Genomic DNA, 26,862 nt, shown 5'->3' on the forward strand with positions numbered 1-26,862 from the left:
TAATCTCTTAAATGAATCCTGGGGTTAATTACTCATTTAAAAAGAACAGCACAAGACTCCAAATATTGTTTACCCTCATGAAAATCTTGCATAAAAGCCCTGCTCCTGAAGACTCAGGTGTCAGCTTATAGTTAAAGAATTTTATTGTTGATGAGTACAATCCCTCCTCATCAAAATGCATTAACCAGGCAACCATCGAAATCTTCACGTAACTGGCCTTTGCTATTTCTTAACAGGCTAGCAAGTCAGCTTTGAGTTCCAGTTGGTATTTGCACAGCTTTGGAAGGAAGAGAAGATACTTCCATTTAACATTATAAATAACCTAGGCCAGTAGTCTTCACCACCAGCTGCCTGTCTTCCCTGTCCCTAGCTACTGTTCCTAAGGTACAGAGCAAGCTAGTCTCCTTTCTCAAATGTATACTTCTGCTTGCTGGCTTCCCAAGTGAGAAAGATAAACAAGATTTATCTACAGTGCTGAAAGTCAGAAGCTCGACCCCTGCTATAAACTATTGGCTTTTTTTCTTGCAATTCAGGGGTGAGGACAAGATGCCTTATAAGACACAGCCTTGTTTCCATTAAATGCAGAGGAGAGGAATGTACCTTGTTTTAGGAGTTGCAGGGAGTTAGGGAATAGGCTGGGTTTGGAGGTAGGAGGACCTAGTATGATTAAAAGGACTAAACAGTTTTACAGGGGACTACCGTACCGAGCCGTATTGCCCCTGGAAATCCCTTCACCACAGGTGAGGCATCACATGTCTGCAGCAGAAGACAAGATGGGGAGTGAGCTGTTGCACTGGCTGGTCCCCTCTGGAGGAGGGGACGGCAGGGGACACAGGGAGGGCAACAGAGCCTCAAAAAGCAGTGGAGCTAGTCCACACTGCTCAGATTTATAGGAAGGGTGTGTATTGTCTTGTCTTTTATAATTAATGACCAAGCACCCCTAAACCAACTGACATGCAATAGGTACAACTTCAGAGGGCAAATCAAAGTGGTATTTTGTTACCTTTGCATCCCCAGCTCTGGGATTGGTTAACATTATTTAAGCTTAGACTAAAACAGAAGATAGCTTTGAACGTGCTTATGCTTGCTGGATGCATATACCAGTGCATATGTATATACCATAAATCAGTTCATTCCCGGTTTTCCTGTAACTGGACTGAAATAGAAGCTTCAGCATTGCCACACACTCCTATCTGTGATTCAAAAGGAAAACTGAGTAGATACCCCACAGGTGTGGCAAGGATTATAAGCACATGAAACTGGGTCATGACAGTACCTTCTAGTAGCTGGTATGACAAAGTTGAATAGTGAAATATACTGTTGTGCATCTAGAGCAGCTGATGAAGTAGGAGTGCTAAATACCTTGTAGGATCCTAAAGGAATATCACTATTCACTGGCCACAGATCCTTTATTCAGCTGAGCAATAAGCACTAGCATGCTATTTTCCACATATCATAACCAAGCCTCTGTTCTACCTGATGAAAACTTCTGTCTTTAATGCTGTGTATTGTGTTGGTCAGACTTCTAACACAATGTGACCAGCCAGGACGGCATACATGAGTTGGGGACGAGGGCTGGAGGAAAGAAATAAAAGAAAGAAATGCATTTTGCACCTTACAAAGTGCGTGTTCTACTGGCCCAGTCCCACTATTGGTGTTGATCTATAGTCCGAACATATATCCCTCCAGAAACAGGTTTTGGGCAAAAGAAGATGCCTGAGTGAAATCTGTGACATAGGAAAGCTCCACACAAAGGAAAAAAGATAAACAGTTAAGACACCAGTGGAAGGGAAAGGGGAGAAGGGAACCCAGCAGATTCATGTTGCAAATGAACTTGGGAATGACTCCAAAATGAAAAGTAGAAACATTGCTTTCTTACCTGCGGTCTGAAAATGCCCTGTTTGCTCACGTGTCCAAGACTAGATGGCTAGCATGCTACATTTTGTGCAACTCCTTTGATGTCTTTAGAAGTCAAACATTTTGACTTTTATTTATTTGCCTAAAATTAATATATGTTATGAAATTATTGTTGTGCACTTGACGTTTAAACATATTATCCGATTAAAAAATCAGCAACATCTGCTACCCTGCACTAAACTTCCTGTAACTAAAGATACACAAGCCCTGGAGATTCAGGCATTATGTGAGATAGATTTGTTTAATATAATTGAACATAATTGTGCATGTAATGTTTTAACATAATATTACTCAGCAGATGTGCAAATAATAACTAAGTTATTTGCCACCAGCCATATGCTGGCGATGTGATTGGCAGAAGCGTCGTAATACTTGGCAAGACAAGTTCATTAGTCTGAGTGACTGGACCAATGCACGGAAACTGAGATTTGGTGGTGACCTGGGGACACTAATGTGTGCCTTGAGGGAACGCCAATGTCTTAGTCAGGCAGAGAGCATATCATAAGCTTTCTTGCCCTCTGTTGGTGAGAGATCCTGAGCACTACTTTCAAATAGGCAGCTAGTAATTTCACTGAAATAGATGTTTGAGTCTGTTGTGAAACCCAGGACAAGTTTACTGCATAAAACAGGAGCTACAAAGATTATCTATCTGATGACTTTGGATTATCTTATGAAACTCATTAGAAAAGAGGCACAAAATTCAATTTTCATTTATCAAAATTCTGGTCTGAAACATATTTCAGACATGTTTCTATTTTAAAGAAACTTCCTCTGGGATTCTGAAGAAAACAGCATTCCTAGTTACAAGAGGTAATTTCTGTGAAGCTGGGAGAATATACTGATGCAAAAGAGATGGCCAAATACTCACATAACTTTCTTAGTAGTTCAAAGGAAGAAAAAAAACCAGCTACATTGCCAATATTTGACCTACCTTCTTCCAGTCCTCCTTGGCCAAACATAAAGGAATTAAAGTATTCCTGCATAATCAGAGACTAATAAAATTAGGCCCATGGACTCTCAGTAGAAATTGTATGTCTCTCTGCATTTCTTATGTGTTTAAAGACCCCTAAGTGTGCCCCTAATGCTCTACTGTTTAAACTCTGATCTTGCAATACTGAGCTCAATAAGGTATTTGCTCGGATAGAGTATGCCTTCCTAAGGAATAGGCTTCCCTCTTTGGTCCTGTTTTGAGAACACCCTGGACTTAATAGTAACTGACATAAGAATATGAAATAAAGATGTGTATTTGCGTGATGGAGTGTCTCAAACATTTTCTACCATAAAAAAGGATATTGTCTGTTGTTAGGCTCAGGTTACCCATGGTGTGTGTTTGATCTTGTATGCCAGGGGCAGCAGTTCCCCTGCTCACATATCCATGGTTGCTAAGCCTCTCATCTGTGGGTTTAAAAGTGATATTTGACAACAGACGGGGGGGTAACAGAGTAATAAGGGATAACTGGGATAACAGATAATGGGGATGACAATTGTTCCTTACAGAGATTTAATGAAGTTGTGCTGACTAGTTCCTGGGGCATTTCTAAAGGTCTGGAGAATTAGGCAAGATATAAGGACCACTGGCTGTGCATAATAGGAATAGAATATCCTCTACAATAAAATGCCATCCTCAGCATGACTGCAATATTCATTATTATAATAAGTGCTTGTAAACTGAAGTCACTCTGACTATGGCTAAAAATCCAAGGCCAGGAAGTGTCAGCTCAGGCAGAGACACTCCTCATAACCACACAGCTGTGGAAGAGTATTTCTTCTTCAGCAAACATGATTTTCTTGATCCGGTTAAAGACCATAACTTTGTTGCTTCTCCTGGGAGCTTCTGAAGGTGTTAACTTTTTTTTATGTTGTTATATGTTCAGAACGCTCTATCAAGCCAATATCAATAAGTGTGATATGGGAATGTGACAGCTGTACTACTGAATATCTTTGCTTCCCTTCTTTCCTCTTGTTATTCTGCTAAGAATGATTTAAATTTTAATTTAAAACCACATAACCTTTTGAAGCAGGAAATTATTTGTGAGTTCAACTGCTGCCTAGATTGCAGCAAAGAATTTGCACATGTGCGTCAAATACTTCAGCACTGAGTGTTGTAGTCAGAGGAATTCTGTATGCTTTCAAAATTAAATAATACAGCTCAACACCAGAAAGATTCATTATGGTTATCTAGTTTAATCTCTTGACTCTCCTCAGCCATGAATTTTTGCCCAGAGATTTTTAGCATCAAGGAGACAACTCAGACTACTGATGGATATCAATTCTATCTCCTAAATCTTCTCTCATTATTTTAATAGTGAAAAGGAAGTTGAAAAGCCCAGTGATCTTCTTATAGTGGTAAATTTAAAATTGTTTTATCATTGTTTCCTTTTCCATAATGTATGTCATTTGACATGAGTCTGAACATTTTAAATCTCAATCTGTATGTTCTTCATTGTTGCAGTATTCAAGATATCTGCCTCAACAATCTTATATAAGATGGGATGTCTGTCTTGGATCCCAAAGGAGTACTGTTTGAAGGAAGTGTTCTGTATGGCAGCTTGGGCAGAGGCTGCCACTCCAGTAGACAGAGGTTCATGCAGCTCCTGAGTTCCCAGAGAAAATATTCATGGATCATTCTGTGGTCTTATGAGGTCATGGCTTCATCACAAGCTATGATTCAGTGTGCTGCAGCTCCAGTGACAGCATATTTCCAAAGTCACTCTGCTTTCTTTGGGTTTAAAAACAGGATGTTATTGCACATGTTTCCATTAGAAAAGTATGACCATAGCTTCTGACATTTTATTCTCTAATAGGCTGAAGTGAACTTTTCCTGACTGTTACAAGGTTTAACAGGCTCACATTTGCAAAAAAACTGGAATTATAGTAGGTCCCTGCACACCAATAGATAGTGTGACCCTTCATTGATAGATGTCTTCTTCCTGGGCAGGAAAGGAGGGCCTTACCCTGTCTATCCCAGCTCCAGCTCCAGAATCACTGCAGGAGAATGAACCGCTGTGGTCATTCGGTTGACTTTCCCCTATTGTAGATCCCAGGCAGGCTGTAATGACTGGAGAAGAAGGGATCTATCTTGATCTGGGAAAAGTCCTGCAAAAACTTGTTGCAACAGTCTTCCCTGCCAAAATCTTCTCCACTGCCAGTCGTGTTTTGCTTCTCAGCTTACTGATGGTTATGTGTTTAGAGATGTCAAACATTCTCGCTTGTATTCAGTGGATCACAGCTTTTCCAGGCAGCCAGTTTTTAATGTAAGACTTTCAGTCCTTTGGGCTTTTTGACTTATATTATCTTAATGGCATAAGTCAAATAATGTATAGAGAAAAGGTTTGTATCGGGGCTTTCTGACCTTACTACTTAAAGGGAATTCACAGCAGAAGAGTAGATGCTTCTTTGATCCTCAATTCTTCTGCTCCCTTAGACAGACTGGTTTAAGCCTCCTTCACAAGTCTCCTACATATCCACTCAGTTTCTCCGCTAACTATCCATTTGGGCAAGCAAAGGAGTATTTCTTGTTTAATTAATTTCCAAGCAATTTGATTTTCACCTATCCATAAAATGGTAGTTGTTGGGAATACAGGTTTTGTTAAGCAGATAAGCCTTAATGCATCACATACTATATAATCTATTTACATTAACATAAAAGTTGAAATTAAGAAGGACTCATGATTAGGAATTCATTGCATGCAATGTTGGTCTCACTGCGTATGTAAGAGGGATGGGCATACAGATAAATGTACTTGACTTCTTGCTCATAAAAAAGTGTTAAACATGTTTCCTTCCCCATGAAAAAATTCTGGATTTAGTTCAGAGTGCCTGTTTTGTTTTATCCTAAAAAGTACCTGTGCTAGAGGATTGGTGAAGTTATGATGCACTCTGTGCATCCACTGAAGTGCCTGGGGATTCTTGGGGTTGAAAGGCACAATATAAATTTAAGATATTATTAGTATTACTTCTGCTAATAATAATAATTCAACCCCAGAATAATGCTTAAGGCTGAGTTATTATAATCTCCTAAACAAATGGGTTTATACAGAAGCAGAACTGCTGACACAAGCCTCCTGTAACAAGACAATGCCAGCAAGCATTACTATAACTCAAGCAAGGGCCAGTCAAAATGATACAGCCATTGTGTTGATGTGTTGTATAGGGTTGCGAGTATTGGTGCCAACTGTGTCATAAACCACTCCATGGAAATAATAACCCTGGCAGATAATGGAAATGAATCAGCATTTTCTCCTTAATCAGAATGTTTTGTAAGCCTGACCATACAGTCTCAGTATCCAGTAAGGAATATCTTCAGCTCCCTCCCCCTCAGAAAAGAAAAGCTTCAGTGCAGTTATGTCCTCTGTTTAATAAAGTTGGCAAGCTTTATTTTCTCACACCTTCTGAAGTTCTGCATGAGATACCACTTCAGTGGAGAGTGACAATTATACAGGGAATAGCAGGCTGTTTCCTCTTACAAGCCTCGGCGAGTGCATGACAGTGACACTGGAAAGCTGTTCTGGAGCTGAAGTCCCAGGCTGTAAGTGCAGCAGGGACTCGAAGCAGATTGACTTTGATAGGTCACTTGTGGGGTGGGAGCAGAGGGTTGTTCTATAGACATACATGTTACGCACTCCCTTTGGCTCACGGGAGAAGAGAGGTTTTGGGTTTAGCTTAGCCATGCCTTGAGAGTTTTTAAGCTCTCTCAAAGAGTTAAAATACATCTAAACACCAGATAATAGATATCCTCAGTTAAAGTTCAAGAATCAGGGCATGGAGCATTTTATTATCCGACAATTGACCTCAGTTGCTGGAAGTTTTGGAAATGGATGTCTTCAGTCAACACCCACCCTAGGTCAAGATATGTCCTGGACTGCATGGAGAAAGCTAGAAACATTACATTTCCTGGCTTCCTCACAGTCCTAGTTTTGCTAAGACTGCTATTTTTTGGGGCTTACAAAAATTCATGTTTCATAAATAAGGTTATTCTGGGAAATAACCTTAAAACTGGTTTTCATTACATCATCTCTGCATAAGCTTTAGATTTTTGCTTTGTCTGGAAAAGTTAATCTGCCTCGTTCTTTTCAAAACCCAGATTTCTTTGCAAGGTTAAAGGTACACAGCAATACAAATTGTAAAGTCTGCCTGAGAGGTAGTATTTGTTTCTTTCCAATAGATACAGTTGGAATAAACACCAAACTTTCAGACTCAGAAGTCATTCTTAGTTTTAGTGCAGGGCACTGCATTGGTCAAATAAGAAGATGGAAATTTCTTAGCATCGTACCTCTGCTTTTAAGAATTGTATTTGAGCCAGCTGCAGCTGGATTCATCAATCAGCAGCACTCAGACAAACACAGGTCTGCCAGCAAGAGTGTACCTCTTAAAGAGCTGTGGCATAAGTTACTGCTACAGAGAACAGAGCTACAGAGAACATGTACCAATGAAGGCTGCAAAGTTATTACTTCTTGGCTAGGATGTTCATTCTAAAAGGAAGTGTGATATGAGACTTTCCCTGCAGAATTTATTAGGAGGCTTTTCATCAAAATTTGGAAGTTTGGACTTAGAAAAGTCTTACCTAGTGGATGGATGGCAACAAATGCCTCAGAAGTACACACATAAGAGAGATACAGAATTAAATATTATCAGGCCAGTTAGTAATAAATACAACTCAAAAAATAACACTTAAAAACCCAGATGGTGGGAAAGGGCAAAATGGAATTGAGTACATTTTTATTCTTATCAGTAGGGTGCATGCGAGCAAGAGGTAACTGTGGTACTACTCCATACACCAAATACAGAAAGAAAAGTGATGCTAGAACCCACCTGGGCACAGGACATGGGAAAGATTGGCAAGTTTTGTACAGTCTCACAAACCTAGGGTGTACATACATATGTGCAGATAGATGCATGTGTAAAACTAATTTGCAGCATTGACTTTGAGATGGAAGTTAAAGCAAGATTAAAATCCCAGATAAGGAAATGGTGTGATCACAGATTGTCTTGTCATCACTTTTTCTGCAAGCATCCTTCTGACTCTGCTATCTAATGTACCAAAGTAAAGAGGCTGCTTGTTAGAACAATTTGACATGTAGTTCCTTCTCTTTTAAATCTTCCACACATACACAAAAAAAATACCCATACTTTCCAAACAGAATATGGATTGGTTATTTGTGCCTACACTTCAAATTTCTCCTCCTACAATCTTTTTTTAATGGAAGTGAAGGTAGAGAAACTGCCAAATAAGCTGTGTTGTCCTCCCCTTAGTTTGCTGTAAGTGCAAAGCCATTATAGTTTTCCTGTTATCTCAGCAATATGTTGCCTTTCTATTCTGCGTAAAAGCTGTGTATTTGACTTACACTGTGGGAGAGAAGGGGAAAAAATGATGCTTTTATAAGGTATATTTCCTGTATGGGCAGGCCAAACTGCTGTGATAGTAGATGAGCTAGTCAAGTGTTCCCTCGGTCTCTGCCCATTGCAAAGTGAAAATAAATTGCAGTTCTCTCCTGATTCCCTGTGGAAGGTGATCTCCATCTGGAAGGTTTGGCTTTGGACAGCAGGAGAGTTCATAAAGTTCATATTAAATAAAGATCTGACTCGCTGACTCAAATTGACTTGATGGTATGACCTGTTCCATTTTCAGTTTGAGATTATGCTACAGGGACGCTAATTATTTTCAGAATAATTTCGAACAGCATCTAATACTGATACAGGTAGCTGTTTAAACTTTGTTCATCCTTTAACTGCTACTGTGTTTTAGTCTGTGGTCCTGAAAAATAGTGGGTAAGGGTTAACATGAGCTACTCAAAGATATGTAGGGAGGATTCAGGCTGTTTGTGTTACAACTCTTTCAAAAATTAGTGGAAGTGTTGGTCCAGTGGTCACCCCAAGAGTCCAATGACAAATATCCAGTTAGCTTGGTAGCATTGTCAATGCCCATGATCCACAGCACAGCCATGGAACGATAATATCAGTGCAGCCTTTGATAATTGACATACCTCTTTATGAAATCTCTCAGCAGTGACATTCCAAGTTGAGAAAAATTGAGGCATGTAGATAAAGACCAAGTGATCTGCTGCAGGTGATAAGTAGGGGAAACTTTTTGGCCACAGAGCAGCTTAATAGGGGCACCTTCATAACCACATGATCCTTTGACTTTCTCTCATGCTCCTGAACATGGAAGACACTCTCCAGACTCTCCCTTGTCATTAGGTATTGGAGCTGTCACTAATGTTGGCCATGCCCCTCTAACACCCATTCTTGCTCCAGATCTGGTGCCCACACCATGACACTGCAAATTCAGTCCTATTGAAGCCAGGTGCATGGATCAGGTGGAAAATCTTAATTTACTGCCTTTTCCCCTGCATGAAGTCCTGTATCATACCTGCATGGAAACCTCTGCATACTTCTTCAAAAAATTACATTCTGCCCTGACAGCTGGGTGGACTTACTGCTCTGATATTTTTGCTTACTAACTCGTCTGACCCTGTGCTAAGGACTATATCATTAATGGTCTCTGACATCAGGTGTTTTCATTAAACCCCAAACCAAAGTATCCTTAAACTCCCTTCTGTATATTATACAACTTTCAAGTGACATCATCTTGGAGGGGGAGAAGGGGGGAAAACAGGGGGGAATGCAGATGGCTGTGGGCTATTAAACTGATTTGTAGCAGAGTGACAGAAAATTTCCTTCTGCACTTTCTGTACTTTTTGAGGAGGGTCATTCGGTTGTTGAAACAGGACAGACACAGGTCACTAGTTTTTAGGAATGGAAGCCCTGCCTTTATAAATGATCATCCCTATAGCAATCTCCTGTGCTTAAATAGAACAACTTGTAGCCAGTGGGAGATTTATAACATACTCTAGGCCAAACAGTGACCCGTGAAGGATGCTCTGTCTTGCTTTAATTTGGCATCCAACCAAGCTGTGTCTGCACTGTTACAGAGAAACCTGCAACCCAGTCTTTGTGTGTGTGCTTGAATGTGTGTGAGCACACACTGAGCTAATTGCTAGTGCTAAGCATCACTTGAGACTGAAATATCTGTGTCTGTATGATGATACATGAGTGTCTGAAAGATGTCAGATCCCTAATCAAATGTCTTTTGCCTTGGGGGCTGCCAGTAATCTCACTGCAGTATTACTCATCCTGGCAGGTAGTTTTCCAGAAGCTCACAAATGCAGGAGGCTCTGAAAAATTAGGAGGTGAAGAAACACCTCTTTTATCGAAAGAAGCAGTATCAGGATTACCATTGTTTTGGCAAGCTTTGGACCAGCTATCAGGAAATACCCCCACAAGAAGGCTAGACCCTCAGCTATTGAAAATCAGTAAGGATCATCTTTTTCCCACCAGGGCATGGTGTTGTGCTTGTTATGATGAAAACAGTGTTTCTTTATGTAGAGGGAGATTTCTCTATGTTCTGAGAAGTAAAATGTGCCTTCACGCTGCAGGCAGTGTTTAGGAGGGGGAAGAAAACTGAAGTAAAAACACAGTTTTTATATATAAGCCCTTGAAGAAATTTTTTTTAGCCTGTGTTATCACACCATGCTTTTATGCTGCAGCTTAATATACACATGAGAAATTTCAGGGCTGTTGAGCATGCAGATTTTCCTAGGGGATGGGCGCAAGGTTATTTAGCACAGGTGCTTCTGTAATTGTACAACACTCCCTATTCATATGCCCACAAGCTTTTATTCCCTTGTGAATGATGCTGTTGTCTAGCATTAGAGCACCAGATTCTAATATAAAACGCGACTAATATTGCTTTATAGTGACCCCTTCTGTGAGTCACCTTTCATTTCATGAATGCATGCATCTCAGGGAGTGGGTGGTTTTGTGGTAAATATTATTCATTTAAGCAAGGGGGTGTGCACAGTTTTCCCTCAGATGTTTTAGACAGTAACATCATTCATGCATCAGGTTGGATGTACTGCGCGGAACATGACAAAAGAGAGAGAATCCCTTCGATTAATATGCTGCAGATTATTACTGAAATGGTCAGGGTGCTCCCTATATTTGGCTACCACAACCTACATCAGGCATGTCTGCACCAAAATGAATAGCCTTGTGCTCAAGATACTTAAAAGAAGCTGGAGACCACAGTTGTGTGATTATCTCAATTGTTGCCATGCAGATTCCATTCCAGAAATCTGTGTGCCCTGTTACCCACTGCATTCAGCACATACATCTACTGTCTCTGCAAATCTGATACTTGTACATGTCAATGAAGAAGCGGGGGATAGCTTGTCTAATTCCCGCCCCCCTTCCAAAACTCTACTATACCTTTCTACATTTTCACTTGTACATCTATGAAATCTCTTGACTACTCTAGCCCAGAGACTGCAGCAAAAGGGACATAAAAATTACCGGTTTATGTTACTCTGGCTTTTATTTTCTTTCACAAAATCATATGTTTGTAGAGATTGTTGTTTTAGGCACTGTGATTAAACAAGATGATATGAATTATTTTGATCTTTTTCTTCACTAACTTATGCCAAGCACATGGAAATTCATGAGGCATCAACAGGAGCTGGCTGTGCTCAGCATCTCTGATAATCAGCCCAAGAAGCTGGAGCTACAGTTACTGAGCCGGTCAGTGTTCTGATATTCGCTGCTGCTTGGTACATGTTTTTATAGAACGGTACCATCTGTTATTAATTTCAAATTTAAAAATACGCAGAAATGCAGCAGAGAGCTGCCTTCATTGCTCTTCGATTATTTTATATTGTTCCTATGTAGCTCAGATTCAGTCGCCTGAGTAAACACTAGGTTCTGTAATGAAAAGATTATTTCTCCTCTGCTCTGCTACTGAGGGTCCCCCCTGATTTTGGATCCCAGCAGCCCTACTTAATTACTAATTAGCGTTCTTTCCGTTTCTTCCCATGTCAGTTGTGTCTGATAGTGAAGATTGCTGAGCAAGTTGACTTAGCACCTTTGCTAATTGCTCAATAGTGCTGTGCTTTGATTTATTTATTATTTTTTCAGGGCTTTTGAAACACACTAGCTTCAGTAACCCTTTCAGATGCACTGCTTCTATCATTAATAATATTCTTGGTTGCAAGAGAAAGAAGTCTGCAGCCTTTGTTTTGCAGTATAAAGCAAAATGCGTATTTTTTTACTGTGCACTGACGGAGGGTGAAATACCAACTGAGGCTGCAAGCTGGAAAGGCAAAGTTGAAGGGGCAAAGCTACACAAGATGGCATGGGTTGGCAGGGGAGGGTTAAAAGCACTCTGGAGTGTGACTTGGGAAAACAGACTTGAAGGTGACCTTCCTTTAAGAAAGAAGTGGCAGTTTGGCTCCCTAGATGTACTGGGAAGTTTCCTAATCTGACCGCAGATGTATGGCAGCAGCATTTTAAAAACATATTGTCTGGGTCACAATTCCCCAAGGCCCTCCTGATGTATGCCTGAGGATCTTGCACGTAAAGAGATAAATGCAGACTGGATTGCTAATCGTGACATTTACAGGAATGTGTTCCTTTTGCTACCACCCATCCAACGGCAAACACCAATGGGAAAAAAACACACCTATAGCTATGCTGGTAAATATTAGAAAGAATAAAAATCTGAAAGCAAACTTAAAAATCTAGATCTGAAAGAGTATAGAAAGGGATGGGGAAGGCACAATAAAACAATAGAAACTGTTCGTCTTTCTCCCCTGCTGTTGCTGTTATTACACTACCTCATATGTATATGCCTTTCAAGACGCTAGTTGCTGCTCTTCTGGGATCCACAAACTTCCAACTGCTGCCACAGCTGTGAGCCCTCACTTATATCCTACACAATTTGGGGGGGGGGGGTTTGCAAGAAAAGCTCAGAGGAGCGGGAAGTCTGCAACCGTGAATGCCGGTAATGAAGGAGCAATGATAGAAGGAGGAAAATTTCACACCATTTTTCATGAAAAAAAGGAAATATTGATTTCAGTTCTTTCTCTCTGCACAAGAAACAGTCACAGCTTTGCCCCTTCACTTCTCACGCCCGAGTCCATTGCTGGCCTGGTCCCATCTCTTTGCAGGCTGAGGCCACAGGAGCGAGACGGGTCCCATGGCCCTTTCAGCAGCAGGAAGAGCGCTGCCTTCCCTGCTCTGCCTGAACAGGCAGGAGGAGGCAGGCAGGCAGCTGCGAGGGCTAACAGCTCCGGTTAGAGACCCCCGCCCTCCTCCGGGGCGGTGGGCGGCCAGCAGCCGCGGTGACCGGAGCCACCACGGAGCAGCCGCCTCTGGGCTGGGTTCCGTCCCCCTGCACTCTGCTCAGGCTCGGCGCCAGGCGGGGTTGCCCCGCGTCTGTTTTCTGACGGCTGATTTCTGTCGTAGCTTTGGGTGAAAGGCAGAGCTTTCCTCTGCGCACACCCCCGCTGCATAAAGGGGAGAGGGCGTTTCACTCCAGTCGGTGCTGCTCTGAGTTAGAAAAGAGGCAGGCTCCGGAGGGGACGGGGCATTGCACCTCCCCAGGTAATGCTAGCAGCTGTGGAAGGGGAATTACAAAAGGGCATACTGCTACACAGGGTTGAATGGGGAGGAAGGCAGAAAAGTGTGCTTATAATGGCCTGAAATTTAGTGAAGCAGTTTGCAAGATGAGGCAAGGTGGGGGGAAAAAAATGGGAAGTTGAAAATTGTCGCTGGAACACAAAGGAAAGAAATCTATGTTCAGAAACAAAATGATAGTCTGGAAAATGGAAAAAGTTTTAGCAGAAGGCTTTGTAATGTCAGGGGAAGTTACATTTGAAAGCAATTTTTCTGAACTGATCAAAACTCTTTGAATTTGCAGAGCTGTCACCTTCAGAAGAGCTCAATTCACTACAATTAAATGACCTGAAGAATAGAGTAATACTTAAAGTCAATTGCATTTCTGAAGAGTGATGCTGAAATGAGGAGCCCAGACTCTGTCAGCAAGTATAGAATAAAAGGAATGGGACCTGAAGATGTTTTATGACAAGAAGGTGAATTTGTGAAAGTAACTAAAACAGAAAGCCTCAGCTGGAAAGGCCCGTGTAAGACAATGCTCTGCCTCCTAATCAGAAGAAGAGTCTTTGATATGATTATTCAAATCAAAGAGCTCTTCTGTCAAGTACGCCTTTATCAAAATATCCATCAGAAATATTGTCCTGTAATGTTTAAGCTCTGGGCAGGAGCTGAAATGGTAAGCATGAAAGTACTTCAGGGGAACAAAGCAGAGTGCTTCTAGACGCAGGATGGCAGCCAGGCATTTCACGCACAGCGGAAGGCTCTCCCGCAGTCTGTAGTGCTGTCTTTCGCAGCCTCCAAGTCTGGTCAGTATAGACAGATACTGCATATGGCTGGCTGCCCTGCGTATGTGAACACGGGCACACACCGGCAGCTTCCTCATCTATTGCTTTCTTCTTCAGCCTCCGCTTAGGACTCTAGTCCTACAGAGTTTTACAAACCAAGCATTCAAAGCAAATCAATTTTAAAAGTGCACAGCAGTCCCAAGAGATCAGAACAGGCAGTTTAGCTGTCGCTGTGAATATCCATGGGTGTCCCTTTCTTAAACTGCCATTTCAGCAGGATCACAAAGGAGAAAAGGCCAGGAGACCAAACAAATCTCCATTTCTCTTGGCAGTGATGATGGTTCAGATCCATGGGTTTGAGGTGCAGGCAGGGTGGGCTGGCTTACCGCTCCTCCCTTGCTGCTGCTTTTTTTTTATTATTCCTTTCCGGGGACAGAGAGAGAAGGGATTACAGCTTATTAGGCCAGAAAGTGAGCGAGCAGGAGAAGTTCCAAGCTATCTCATAACTATTGCTTCTGCTGGGAAAGTATCACGATACCCAGCTCTGCTTACCCTGCTGTCCCAGGACTCACCCTGGGTAGATCTCTAAGGAGCACAGACAGAGTTTTGGGGCTGGGGCATCCCCGAGCAGGGTATCAGGCAGATATCCCCATGGCAGGAACCCATGTCACCCAGCAGCATACAAAGTGGAACACGGAACCACAGCACCACGGTCTCTGTCTTTGCATTTTTCTAATCTGAAATCCTCTCAGGAGTTTCCACTTCAGGAGCTTCACTTCAGAGCTGAGACGCTGCAGGGGAGTAAGCTTTGCTAATCCATCAGTGTATTGTTTCGTCGTGGTGAGCATGAACATGAAGGGACATTTGGGGATTGCTGGCTGCATACTGTGCAGCTGAAAGTTAACAGGGAGTGTTACTTGGAGAAGACTTTTTCGACAGGCTGTGAAAATGTATGTTTATGCAAACTGATATGAACAGTGCAAGAAAAATCAGAGGTGGGCTTTTGACACTGTAGCCCCCTAACAGAGTCATGATATCCCTACACTCAATAATCCTGTGGGGCTTTTCTCACTTTTCCATCTCCACAGTATATTTGACACACATTTTTTTCACAATTATTGTGCCACATGCAAAGTCTTTATCTTCATTTGCCCAGACATCAGTCATCTGTTTCCAATTACTTGGGTAATAAGCAGAATGGTGTTTTCTGAGAATGTATAATAACTTTTTACCCTTCTGACACCAATGGGGTTTGACCAGGGACTGTTGGAACAATATTTTATTATTTCAGTGAATTGGCACTGAGTTACTTTTCTAATAGCCTGTATCAGTCAGGCTTACTAGAAACACTTCTGCAACCAGTTCCTAAACTTATTGCTCAGGAATGAGATGTTTATGTGGCAGTGCTTATTTCAAGTCTGTTTCATGCTGTCTCTCAGGTTTGGCATAGCTACATTCAGATATGTGCTTAGGAGAATGTGAAAAAAAAGTGGGAGAATGGATTCCTAACCCTTAGCATGGTCCAAAACCACAACCCATTTATTCTGGGGTTTTTTTGCAGGTGTTGTTATGTTTGACCATGAAGCTTAGACTTGCAGAAGGGATCTGGAGGGACAGAAGCGTGAGGTCAAGCAGTGCAACAATACATTTTGTGTGTGTTTTTTTCTATATTTTTAACAGTCTTCAAGGGGCACTATAGAATCATAGAACAGAATCACAGAATCATTAAGGCTGGAAATGACCTCTAAGATCATCAAGGCCAACCATCAACCCAACACCACATGCCCACTAAACCATGTCCCAAAGTGCCACGTCTACATGTTTTTTGAACACTTCCAGTGATGGTGACTCCACCGGCACCTGGGCAGCCTGTTCCAATGATTGACCAGTCTTTCAGTAAAGAAATTTTTCCTAATATCCAATCTAAACCTCCCCTGCCACAACTTGAGGCCATTTCATCCTATCGCTAGTTACTTGGGAGAAGAGACCAACACCCACCTCACCATAACCCCCTTTCAGGTAGTTGTAGAGAGCGATAAGGTCTCCCCTCAGCCTCATCTTCTCCAGACTGAACAACCCCAGTTCCCTCAGCCGCTCCTCATAAGACTTGTGCTCCAGACCCCTCACCAGCTTTGTTGCCCTTCTCTGGACACGCTCCAGCACCTCAGCATCCTTCTTGTAGTGAGGGGCCCAACACTGAACACAGGATTCGAGGTGCGGCCTCACCACTGCCGAGTACAGGGGCATGATCACTTCCCTACTCCTGCTGGCCACACTATTCCTGATACAGGCCAGGACGCTGTTGGCCTTCTTGGCCACCTGGGCACACTGCCGGCTCATGTTCATCCGGCACTGGTAGATGCAAAAACAATGAAAAACAAATCTGGAAGTTACTCCACTTACTGTAACTTAGAGATGAAAATCAAAACAATCTCAAGGTGCAGGCAGCAGGTCTGTTATATTATGCCAAAGAATCAATCTTATGGTCTCACTCTGCTGGAAATAATCTGGGTTTGTGTTTTACATCTTCTTTCCTTTTTTTATCCTCCTTTTCCCTTTCTGCATGACTAGGATGAACACATAGACGGTAACAAAGAGAACTGATCTTGCCTAACTCTTTCTCTCCAAGATTTTCTTTCATCATATGATGCTTTCCCAGTGTAACCATAAAAAACCTTCGGCACTTTAGCACCCTATTGTTTTTCCATCATACTGCTGCTGTCAACATCTGCATGGCAACAACAGCAGCAACAAAGATGTTGACAGTCAGTCTCTCCCCATAGCTGGGTATGTTTTTCACATTGCTGTTGTCACGAGACCACTCCTCTCTTTCTAGAGCACAGCTCTACAATTTCCCTGGCCTTAGTAACTATTGTTTCTTGATAATCCTTTGCCTACTTTTTTCTCTTAAAAGTTCACCTAATTTCATATAGTCATATTTCATATTAATTTCCCATACCACTTTGTCATAATGTATATATTTACAACCTTGCAATTTTTAAAAATTATATCCAGAATTTTTGTCTTTCTTCCTAAATGAGACATTAAGTTTCCTTCATTATATCTGAGAACTCTCTCCTAGCTTATCCAAGCTCTGGACGTGAGGCCAATTCCAGGACAATTCTAGGACATCCCCATCTAATCCCTACACCAGGGCACTACACTGCTTGAAATCTAACTTGCTGTCCCTGTCATTTTGGGTGCATGTTACCCTAAAAAGTTGCAACAACGTTCCTGAGCAACCTGACCTAACTCTGAAGCTGGCCTTGCTATGAGTAAGAGGCTGGAGTATAGACATCTCCACAGGTCCCTTCCAAACTAAGTATCTGTCATACTACAGCATGGACAGTCAGAGAAAAGGGCCTCTAACTGAACAGAATATGTGTCTGCATAAAACCAGTTTTGGACAAGTCAAATAATGTATTTACTCATTGCTTTCAGAGTCTCTTGGGGAAAAAGAAATGCATTTAGGATATGAAGTTGTGTGGAACTATTTACAGCATAACAAGCATAGATCATTTACTAAATAGAGAAACAGTCATCGTGCTTTTTTCAGTTTTGAAGCAGTGCTGTCACTGTGAGATAGATGAAATATAATGTTGGGAACTCCTGAAACCAATTATAGTAGATGATTGTAACACTGCATCCTCAGATATGCCTAATTTGCTCTTACTGCTGTAACTAATGAGCTAGATTAGATAAGAAAATAATGTCCATATGCACATGTGAACATAGGTTTTTATTTAGTAGCAATAGCAGAAATCATGATACTAGCTAATGAAATAAAAGACATACCTGATAACAATGATGCCATGAAGAACAAAAAAACGTGAAACACCTCTTTTCTAGGCAGTAGGGAGAGTCCAGGAAAAGGCAATACATAATGCTAAGCAGCAAAAGTGTTCATACAGGAAAAAAATCTCTGGTAAATTCCAGTGGTTCCCTGAGTCCAACCAACTGTGGCAGTCCATCACTGGCCTATCTTCAGCTTTATTTTAAACACAATTCAGGATAACTGTAAGTGATTGCTGAAATTTGATGCAGTCTAACTCCTCCAGCTACCTATTTTCCCTCCCTCCCCTGCATTATGTCTCCATGCAATTGCAAAGTGAGTTGTTTCCGTGAGATGACCCACTGGAAAATGTTTCATACTGTAAATATAAAACACAGTTCTTTTGGGTAGGTTTGTTTTCTATCAGGTAAGGTCTGTTGTAGCTGAGCATACAGCAATGTGTTTTCTCAACACAGCACAACTGGGGTGCTATGAGGGTGTGGAGAGCTAGACCTGTCCTTTTGACAAGATGCAGTTTCTCCATCACAATGTGAGACAGGACTGTTGATGCAAAATGGGTTAGCATGCAACTGTGAGTTAAAACCATAAATACTTCATGTTGATAACATAAGTGTTTGGACTCTATCACATGATGGATTTTTGTCAGACTTTAATTTAAAAGCAGAATTTTTTCTCTTTTTCTGTTATCCAGCCCTTTCCAGTTCTTCATGTACTGCTGTTGTACTATCTGAGGCTTGCCTCCACTAAGTTGGGATACCCATATTAAGAGCATGATAAGTCCCTAAACACCTTCTAGAATTGGCATGAGCTCCAGACCCTTGCCAGGTAACTCTATTTTATTGCATGTCTTCTACTGGCCTTTCCTCGAAAACTTTCTTGTGTCTTGTTTTTCCACACTTGTCTTGTCAGGTCTATGATCAGTTAGGATTTGTCCTTAACTTCCATTCCCAAATAGATCGTGTTCTCTTATCCTTTTTAGAAAAGCCCATTCAGGGGAAGATGGTATCTACAAAGGAAGGAATTGCATCCTCGATTTCATGTGGCATGCCCTAACACCGCTACTTTCCTGCCTTTTATCAACTGGCAGGTGAGGCATGTATAACCACTGTTGCAGGATGAGAGGCTGGTACCTTCAGTCATCTGCCCCAATCCCTTGTTTTACCTTTGGTGGAAAGAGAACATAGGAAATCTATTTCCATTCCTACATGCTCCCACTGTTTTTCCTCTGTTCTTTCTGCACGCTCTTGCAAGACCACTGTGCACCATACGGATGTCAGCTGAGTTGTGACTGAACATAACACTTCACAAGTTTTATGGGCTGTGCTCCATTTCACTGTGGTGGAGAACACAGAAAACTAGGGTTATTTATGCCTCCTTTTTGTCCACCAATACATTCACTTTACAAGCATGTGGGCTTGCAGGGAGGAATAAACTCAGTGTTGGTAGATCTTCGCACTGTGAAATCTCTCACCTGCTAAAAACTCCTTCCCTTTTGTAGGCACAGGTCCAGGTTCTGAGTGTGGATGATCACTTAAGTGCCTCATAAACCTGCCTAGAATTTTTCATCTTGAGTTTTATATAGGATCCATTAAGAAGAGTTTTGCATGAGTGAAGCTTATTTATACAAGTCTTCCATGCTTTATTAAAGTGCTTCTTTGTTGAAATAACAGAGCACTGTGAAAGAGAAAATAAAGCAAAAATTACAGCCTCGATTTAACCATAAAGACCACAGATATTGGGCATTGCCTACAACTACCCATGTATATATGATGGCTTACACAGATTATTACAAGGTACTCAGGCAGAGCAAGTACTAATTCTTTACCACAGAATTCCTCAACTAGGAATTACCCAGAACACAAATGAGTCCTCTGTGTACCTCAGGTGAGCAGATGTTTGTCTGGCTGTTCTCTGACAAGGAGATCTTGACAGTTTTAAGTATAGGGCTGGCTGGCACTTAGCTTTCTAATTACCTCTTAAATGAGCTTGATCCTGTCTGAATTTCATAAACTACAGAAATGGCAGGACTATGAACAAAAAGGAAGTTTTCCCTTGGGAACTTCTTCCATTGCCACCTTTGTAATAAGCCTGAAGATCCAGCTAGAAGCACTTAGCTAACTGGGAGAAAAGACCTTTTTAGTACTTGAGTTTTCATCCATTTTGAAACAGTTCCTCTCTGCATATGTCTTCAGAAAAGTCAAAAGGAGCAATATGTTTGTAAGTGAAGGATGCAACTATACCACATAGCCATTGAAAACAGTGACTCCTGGTATTCTCTTATTCAGTAATATGCACAGAATATGAATCAAATTTGTTAAAACAGTGACTCACATTTTAGAACAGATAGAAAGCATAAACATGACAGAAGAATGATTTCATAGAGCAAGTCTGTATGTTTCCTCTAAAGGTATTATTTTTGGTCATGGAGAAAAAAGTTATTGCTTGCCTTTGCTGACATAAAATCTGCTGTGAAAATAAAAAGTAAATCTTTTTCTGCCCACAGGCAGGAATAGTTATCCAGTCAGTGGATGTTTCCTTCAGTGATGTTGAGTACTTTCTGATGGGGTGAATTTTTTTCTACAACAGAGAAAATATCAAAGCTTCGTCTTAAATACAGGTGAAAGTCTATCTCTGAGAGAAGATACAGAGCGTACAGTGTCCTTAATGCATCTTAGTACCATGCAAGGACATATGATGCTATATTTGCATCTGTGTCTAAGTGTCACTTGTATTATTGCCCGTAGAAAAAAAAGATAGACTGACTGTTCAGGGATTGGAGTGGCTGTGAAGGCCTCTTACCTCCATATGTAGTTCTAGAGTTTTGCTGGCTGATGTACAGCAGCTCATTTAATATATGTCTCTTAACTCCAAGGTATGAAATGAGCACCACATACCATCCCCTCAGCGAAGTATGTATAACTGCACTTATGTTTTAGAGATCCTCAAATATTCTGCTCATTAGACTACTTAAATGACAGAAAACTAGTGAGGGGCAGAAGTCTTGCTTTGAAAGAATCCTAATAAAAAAATTAGCAACATTTTCTTTCAAGCTGCCAGGAGGGTGTGCCAGATCACAGTCATTAATTTACCCTCACACACCAAAGACGCATTGAAGATGTATTCATAGCCTGACGCAATCCACATGGGTTTGATCAGACTTGATGGCCATTTGAATAGCACGACCCAAAATTATGTTTTGGGGTGATGATAAGTCTGTCCTATAAACTTAGGTGAGTATAATGTCCTTACACTGGCTAGAGGCAAAATATTTTTCAGCAAAGCTCTGAGGCATAAGCAGTTAAACTGGTAAATCTGCTTTCATTGAGTGCAGTTGGTTGGACCTGGAGAAATGGCAGGAGTACTTTCCACCATAGACCTGATAAGAGCTTTTCTCATTGGGGGCCTGCCCAAGGAGGCAGAAATACTGAGTGCTTTACATTTGCACCAGGAGAGAGCTACAGCTTTATTTGGGTTGGAGTAGGAAGACATGTTGGACCATCACCCTCTAGCTCTGTTAAAAAATGTGATAGCGACGCAGAATGAATGCATAGAAAGAACCTTTCCCTACACCATAATCATGTTAGTGGCTTTGCAGCAAAGTAAAATATTTCTCCAGAAGAGCTGTTTGTTTCAGAGCAGTCCTGCAAAGAGAAGGCGTCCTAGCACATGCCTTATGGCCAGGAGAGGGGTTTTGCCTGTTATGGTCATCTGTCTCTCCCTGACATCAACCAAGCACATAGCATAGCCGCTGTCGCAGAACATGCTTCATTTGTGTGTGCCAGAATAGGGGAGATGGTGTGTTCTTGTGGGTGCCTGTTTGATTCCATCCCCTGCAATGCCATCACAGAGACAAGCAATACACTGCTTGCCAAGCTGACCTGAGGCCAGACCAGCTTAACGCACTGACGTGGGCACTGACATGCAAGAATGTCTCTTGTGCTCTTAATCACTCCCAGGAAGAGAGCAGAAGCTAATACCCAGAATTTCATTGGATTATTTCAATTATTGAAAAAACAGTGGCAAAAATTTCCAAAGAAGAAATGAAGGAATCTGCAAAGAAATCTCCTGTTACTCTTCAGATAATCAGGCATTTGTTCTATATAAATATTATATATATACATATACACATAAGCACAAGCACACATATAACTACATAAGCATGATATATACACTAAATTGCAAGTGAACACTGACAAAGAGTTCAGAATGCATCATAACAAAAGAGTGCTTCTTCGAATCCAGACATTTGGTTGTATTTAACGTTATTTTATGTCAACTGCACATACAAAATTTGAGCAAGGACAGAAGTGCATGACAGGTTCAGTTTACAAAACTGGTCAGCTTTGCAAAAGATGGTATTGCAAGCACAGATAAATAAAAAAAAATCATATACACAGTAATTATGCAGCAGCTATGCTACAGCAGCTATAGCTATGCTATACTACATAGTTTGAAATAAGTAGGGTTTTTCTTTGGAAAGGCACATAGAGTATTACCTTAGATGCTTGCTTCCTGAACCCATTTGAGAATATTTACTTGTGCTTCTGTATGTTCATTTTAGAAGCATGATCTTGGCCTTAGGTTGTAGTCAGTCCGAAGAAGAAGGAAAGCAGTTTGTACCCCACAAGTGCAATAGCTTAGAGCGCAGCCAGGGAATCACTGACCTTTTAGTGCTCTGCAGGTGGAGGTATGGGTTGCTGTCAGTTTCCCCCTAAAATTCAATCAGCCTTTCCTTTGCTATACTTTTGGGGCCTTTTGGAGGTAATTTTGACTTAATTTTAAGGCAAGTAAGGGCCCACGTAGTGTGCTCTTCTGCCTGGCACAGATCACAGCTCTTTACCTAATAAGTTCTGTACCAGGCTCATAACCTTTGTTTGTGCTGCAGCATCTCTGTGGGAGAGACAATCTTGATTTCAAAATGTCAGATAATACGCAATTATTTGCTGAGCAGTATCACGAGTATGATATGAATTCTGAAATGAACCCTGCTCTTTTAAGTAGGGAACTTGGCATATCTTAGCATCAGCTGAACATATTGTAATGCTCTATTTCTGTATCTGCAAAGTCCAAGGGAAACAACTGAATTGATCAAGCTAGTGCATAAGAATTGGAGAAACAGACTGTGCACAAGATGCTATTTTCTGCTGCCAGTTCCAAGGTCCTAGAAATGGTTGCATGTATAAACACGTCTGCTTGTCACAGATCACTCCTGTGTAATGAGGCAAGCAGCACACGGTGCTGGAGAAATTTAAAATGTGCCAAGATGAAGGAACCAGCACCAACACATAAGCACAAAACTAGTCACGCAGAAGATTACCAAACAATATTAACTGGAAACTTAAATATGAACCTTTTTATTAAAAAAACAATAAATAAATAAATCTGTTTTCTGTTTACTTCATTGTAGCCATTTGCTACTTTAGGAACACAAATTTATCTCAATTACAGTGAATGGTGATGACAGAAGTAATTCCTAAGGGCAGGCTCTTTATACAGGAACTACACGTACATGGTGTCACGTGCAGAACAAAGCAATTCAAGTCACACATAGACTTAGCAAAATTGGTAATAATAATAATAATGCAATCAAAACAGGCACGTTTGTTAAACCTTCTTGCTCTGTGTTTGAGATCCAGGTGATGTCTCCATGTCAGAATAAGTGAGTAATAACTTTCCTATTCCACAAACATTTCATGAGGGTGCTAAACAAGCAACTGACACAGCCATACTTTATTTGGAGGAACAGACAGCTTGCATCATAAAATTTGGGCCCATTTTCTCAAAAAGAGAAATAAAAGGAGGAAAACCTCACTACCACACTTTCTCCCTTCAAGCACTCAAGCCAATGTTCCTCTTTACCTCTGAATTCACTTGCTCTTCAAAAACTTCTTTTTCCCTATAGCTGCAAGTCTATTATTTCACACTTGAACTCTTTCTGTCCAAACATCCCATTTCCCTACCTCTAGCCAAGAGTTGCTACTGAGTGTGATCCTCCTCCAGCCAGAGCCCACCACAGACTTTCTTTGCCACCTTCCCATGCAGATGGGACACGACCACAGCAAAGGCATCAAATTGCCCCGTGCCTCTGTTGGCCTCAGGCTGCTTGCTGCTCACTCCATCAAGACCAAAATGTCATAAAACTGTCCACATTTTCTTAAGCTCTCCTAGAGGAATGACCTACTTTACCGTGGTGTACTTTCAATCACTGAAATATAAATCATGTCTTAAAGGTTTTTTCCCCTTGCAATATGTTCAGTGAAAAAATGATTCAGGAGTCTGAATATATAATCTCTGGGGAAATTCCTGAATTTTTTTATAGCATTTTATTTGACCACCGATTTTCGAAGAGCTGGTCATCCTCAGCAGATTGTTGCCAAAGTCAATGATGTCAAGTAGCTATGGCAACTTAAAGGAAATTAAAGTATGCAAAGCACAGCGTTTCCAAAGAAACTCCATTTAATAAGGTACGTCACTTCAAGGATCTTTGTCTTCACTCCCTTCCAAACTCTTGCAGAAATGTATGTTGTGTAGATTCAAAGGTGCTTCCCAGAGTGAAAGGTTCATGTTTGTCTGTTCTGGGACAGGTGAATGATCTCCCAAAATTGTCCAACTACTTTGCAGCCAAAAATCATGTACATATGCATGTACAAAAGCCTGCAAGATTGCTGCATGTGCTTGACGTCTTAGCACTTAGCATTTCTATGGTGTCCTCATTTCTAAGCTCTGTACAAGTCTTTTCTAACCATTAAGCGATCATTCCAGATCTGGGCACGGCTGGGGTGTTTTTTTTCAACTAGAGTCTTTAAACATGCACTTACTCCTCTTAAAATCAGTAGCATAAGTTTTAGTTAAGACTGGACATTTTAGAGCTATTTCATGACAGGGCATTATACATTAGGAAGATGGAGAAAAGCAGTTATGTGGATTTTTATTACCCTGCAGGTACAGGCTTAGGTAGTTGTGCTTTCTTGATGCAGATTTGGTGAAGATGATTTCGCTTTCAACAGTGACCCCTTCTGGTGTGCACGAGGAGCGTCTCCATACTGCACACACCGTACTCAAACTGTCATTTCTAATATGAAATACTTTGTTTATAAAGATTATTACTTTTCAGTCGTGATCTGAGAAGCACAAGTGGAAAAAAGGAGTCTGCCATAAAGGCCTAGCTTCCTTCCTGACCTTGCTTTATTAAGACATCTCCAAGTACTCTTGATTTTTTAAACACTAAATGTCATTTAACAGAGATCGATGCCTCTTAGCAGAGTTGCATTACTTAGAGAATATGAATCGATGTTCATTCCTGTGCTAAACATAGAAACGACTATAAGTAGGGGTCTTGGGCAAAACTACCTGCCAAACAACTCATTATTTTCTTTCTGAAGGTGAAACACTGACATTTCCATTCTTGAGAATCTGTTCCTCCCATACTCACTTTTGCTTCTTTCTTTCTGAATTAAAGGCCCTAATGCCATTTAAAAGTTTAATAGCTCCCTTCAAGACCATTTGATTGTAATGATCTGTGTTGTAGAGTTTTCATTCTCTACTCCTGCTCTGAGATAGTCTTCATTAATTTATCAGACAGGGGCCTGTACTTTTTAACCGTTACTGCAATGAAGTCCCAAATAGACATAATATCCAACATAGCCAGAAATTAAAATCTTGAGTCATTGTTGCTGTTGCCTTCATTTTTGCAGACTGCTAGCTCATCTTCTAGGCATGCCACCATTTCATTTCACTTGATAAGCCTTTAAAATTTCTGCCTTTCTAGATGAAAATTTTGTTGTTTCTTCTGGAGTGGAATGCGACATTCTGTCACACTCCCCTGCAAAGTGACAACGTTTCTTCGTCAGTACAGCTTTGCTTCCTCGGTGCTGTTCCGGCATTTGGTTCCATTTTTTGCTAGTTTGAGTGGGGTTTTTTTGGCAGGGGGTGGAGGGGCTGATCTAATTAGATGTGGTTCCAGTGGGAACACTTTATAGTTTGAGATATTGCAGAGCTTCTTTTTCTTCTACACACTGCAATACACTTGTAAAATCATAAAGCCTAGCAGGAGCTGCAAGCAATTTAGTTGTTCCCTTGCTCTGAAGCATAAGCAGCACTGCCATGGTCACTCCAGCCGGGTGCAGATCCAACCTGCTCCCACAGATCCCCAGGGACAGAGCTCCACACCCTCCCAGGGTGGTTTCTTCTGTGGCTTGGATAATGTCAGAAACTACTCCTGATGTCCAAGCAGATTCTTCCTTACTGCTGTTTAACGCTGCCACCCCGTCAGCTTGCCTTTCATGGATGCAGAGAACAGGTATTTCCATGGCAATACCTACCTTTAAGTGACTTGGGTTCACTCGCCTCTGCTGACTGTAGTCTTCTCATAGTCATCCCTGCATCTCAAACTTGATCTCTGGGGGTGACTATTACTCTGGTCTGCGGCTAGTGGGAAACAAACTTTCCTCTTTTCTTGCAGTTTTACCAGTATCGGCATGGTTGCTCACTGACTACATTGACTGTGAAAAAAAGGGTATGAATACAGGAATTACTTGTTCCCTGTTTCTCAGCTACTGCAGGATTAGGTTTTCCCCACTCTTTCAGGACCTAGCTCCTCTGCTGGAAAAGAGGAAGAGCAGCATCTTCTCAGGAACCTGTTAAGAACATCCAGCTGCTGCCAAAGGCTGTTACATGGCTTACTCGTATGATAGACCCTCACGGGCTCTTTGCCATCCACCGAAGTTTATCTCATGACAAAAGGCATGTGGGATGGTACTTGTTTCAAATATTAGGAAACCCTCCTGATGTGTATTCATTTTACTACCATTAGGCCATGTACCTCGGCCACAACTTTCCCAAACGGTGAAGTATGCTGAGGTTTGAAAAGCATGCCAGTGCTCCTTGGAGCATTATTGACGATGCTTATAGTACCTCCAG

The sequence above is a fragment of the Phaethon aethereus genome (genome assembly GCF_964289735.1).
Source record: "Phaethon aethereus genome assembly, chromosome: Z".
Taxonomy (NCBI): Eukaryota; Metazoa; Chordata; class Aves; order Phaethontiformes; family Phaethontidae; genus Phaethon; species Phaethon aethereus.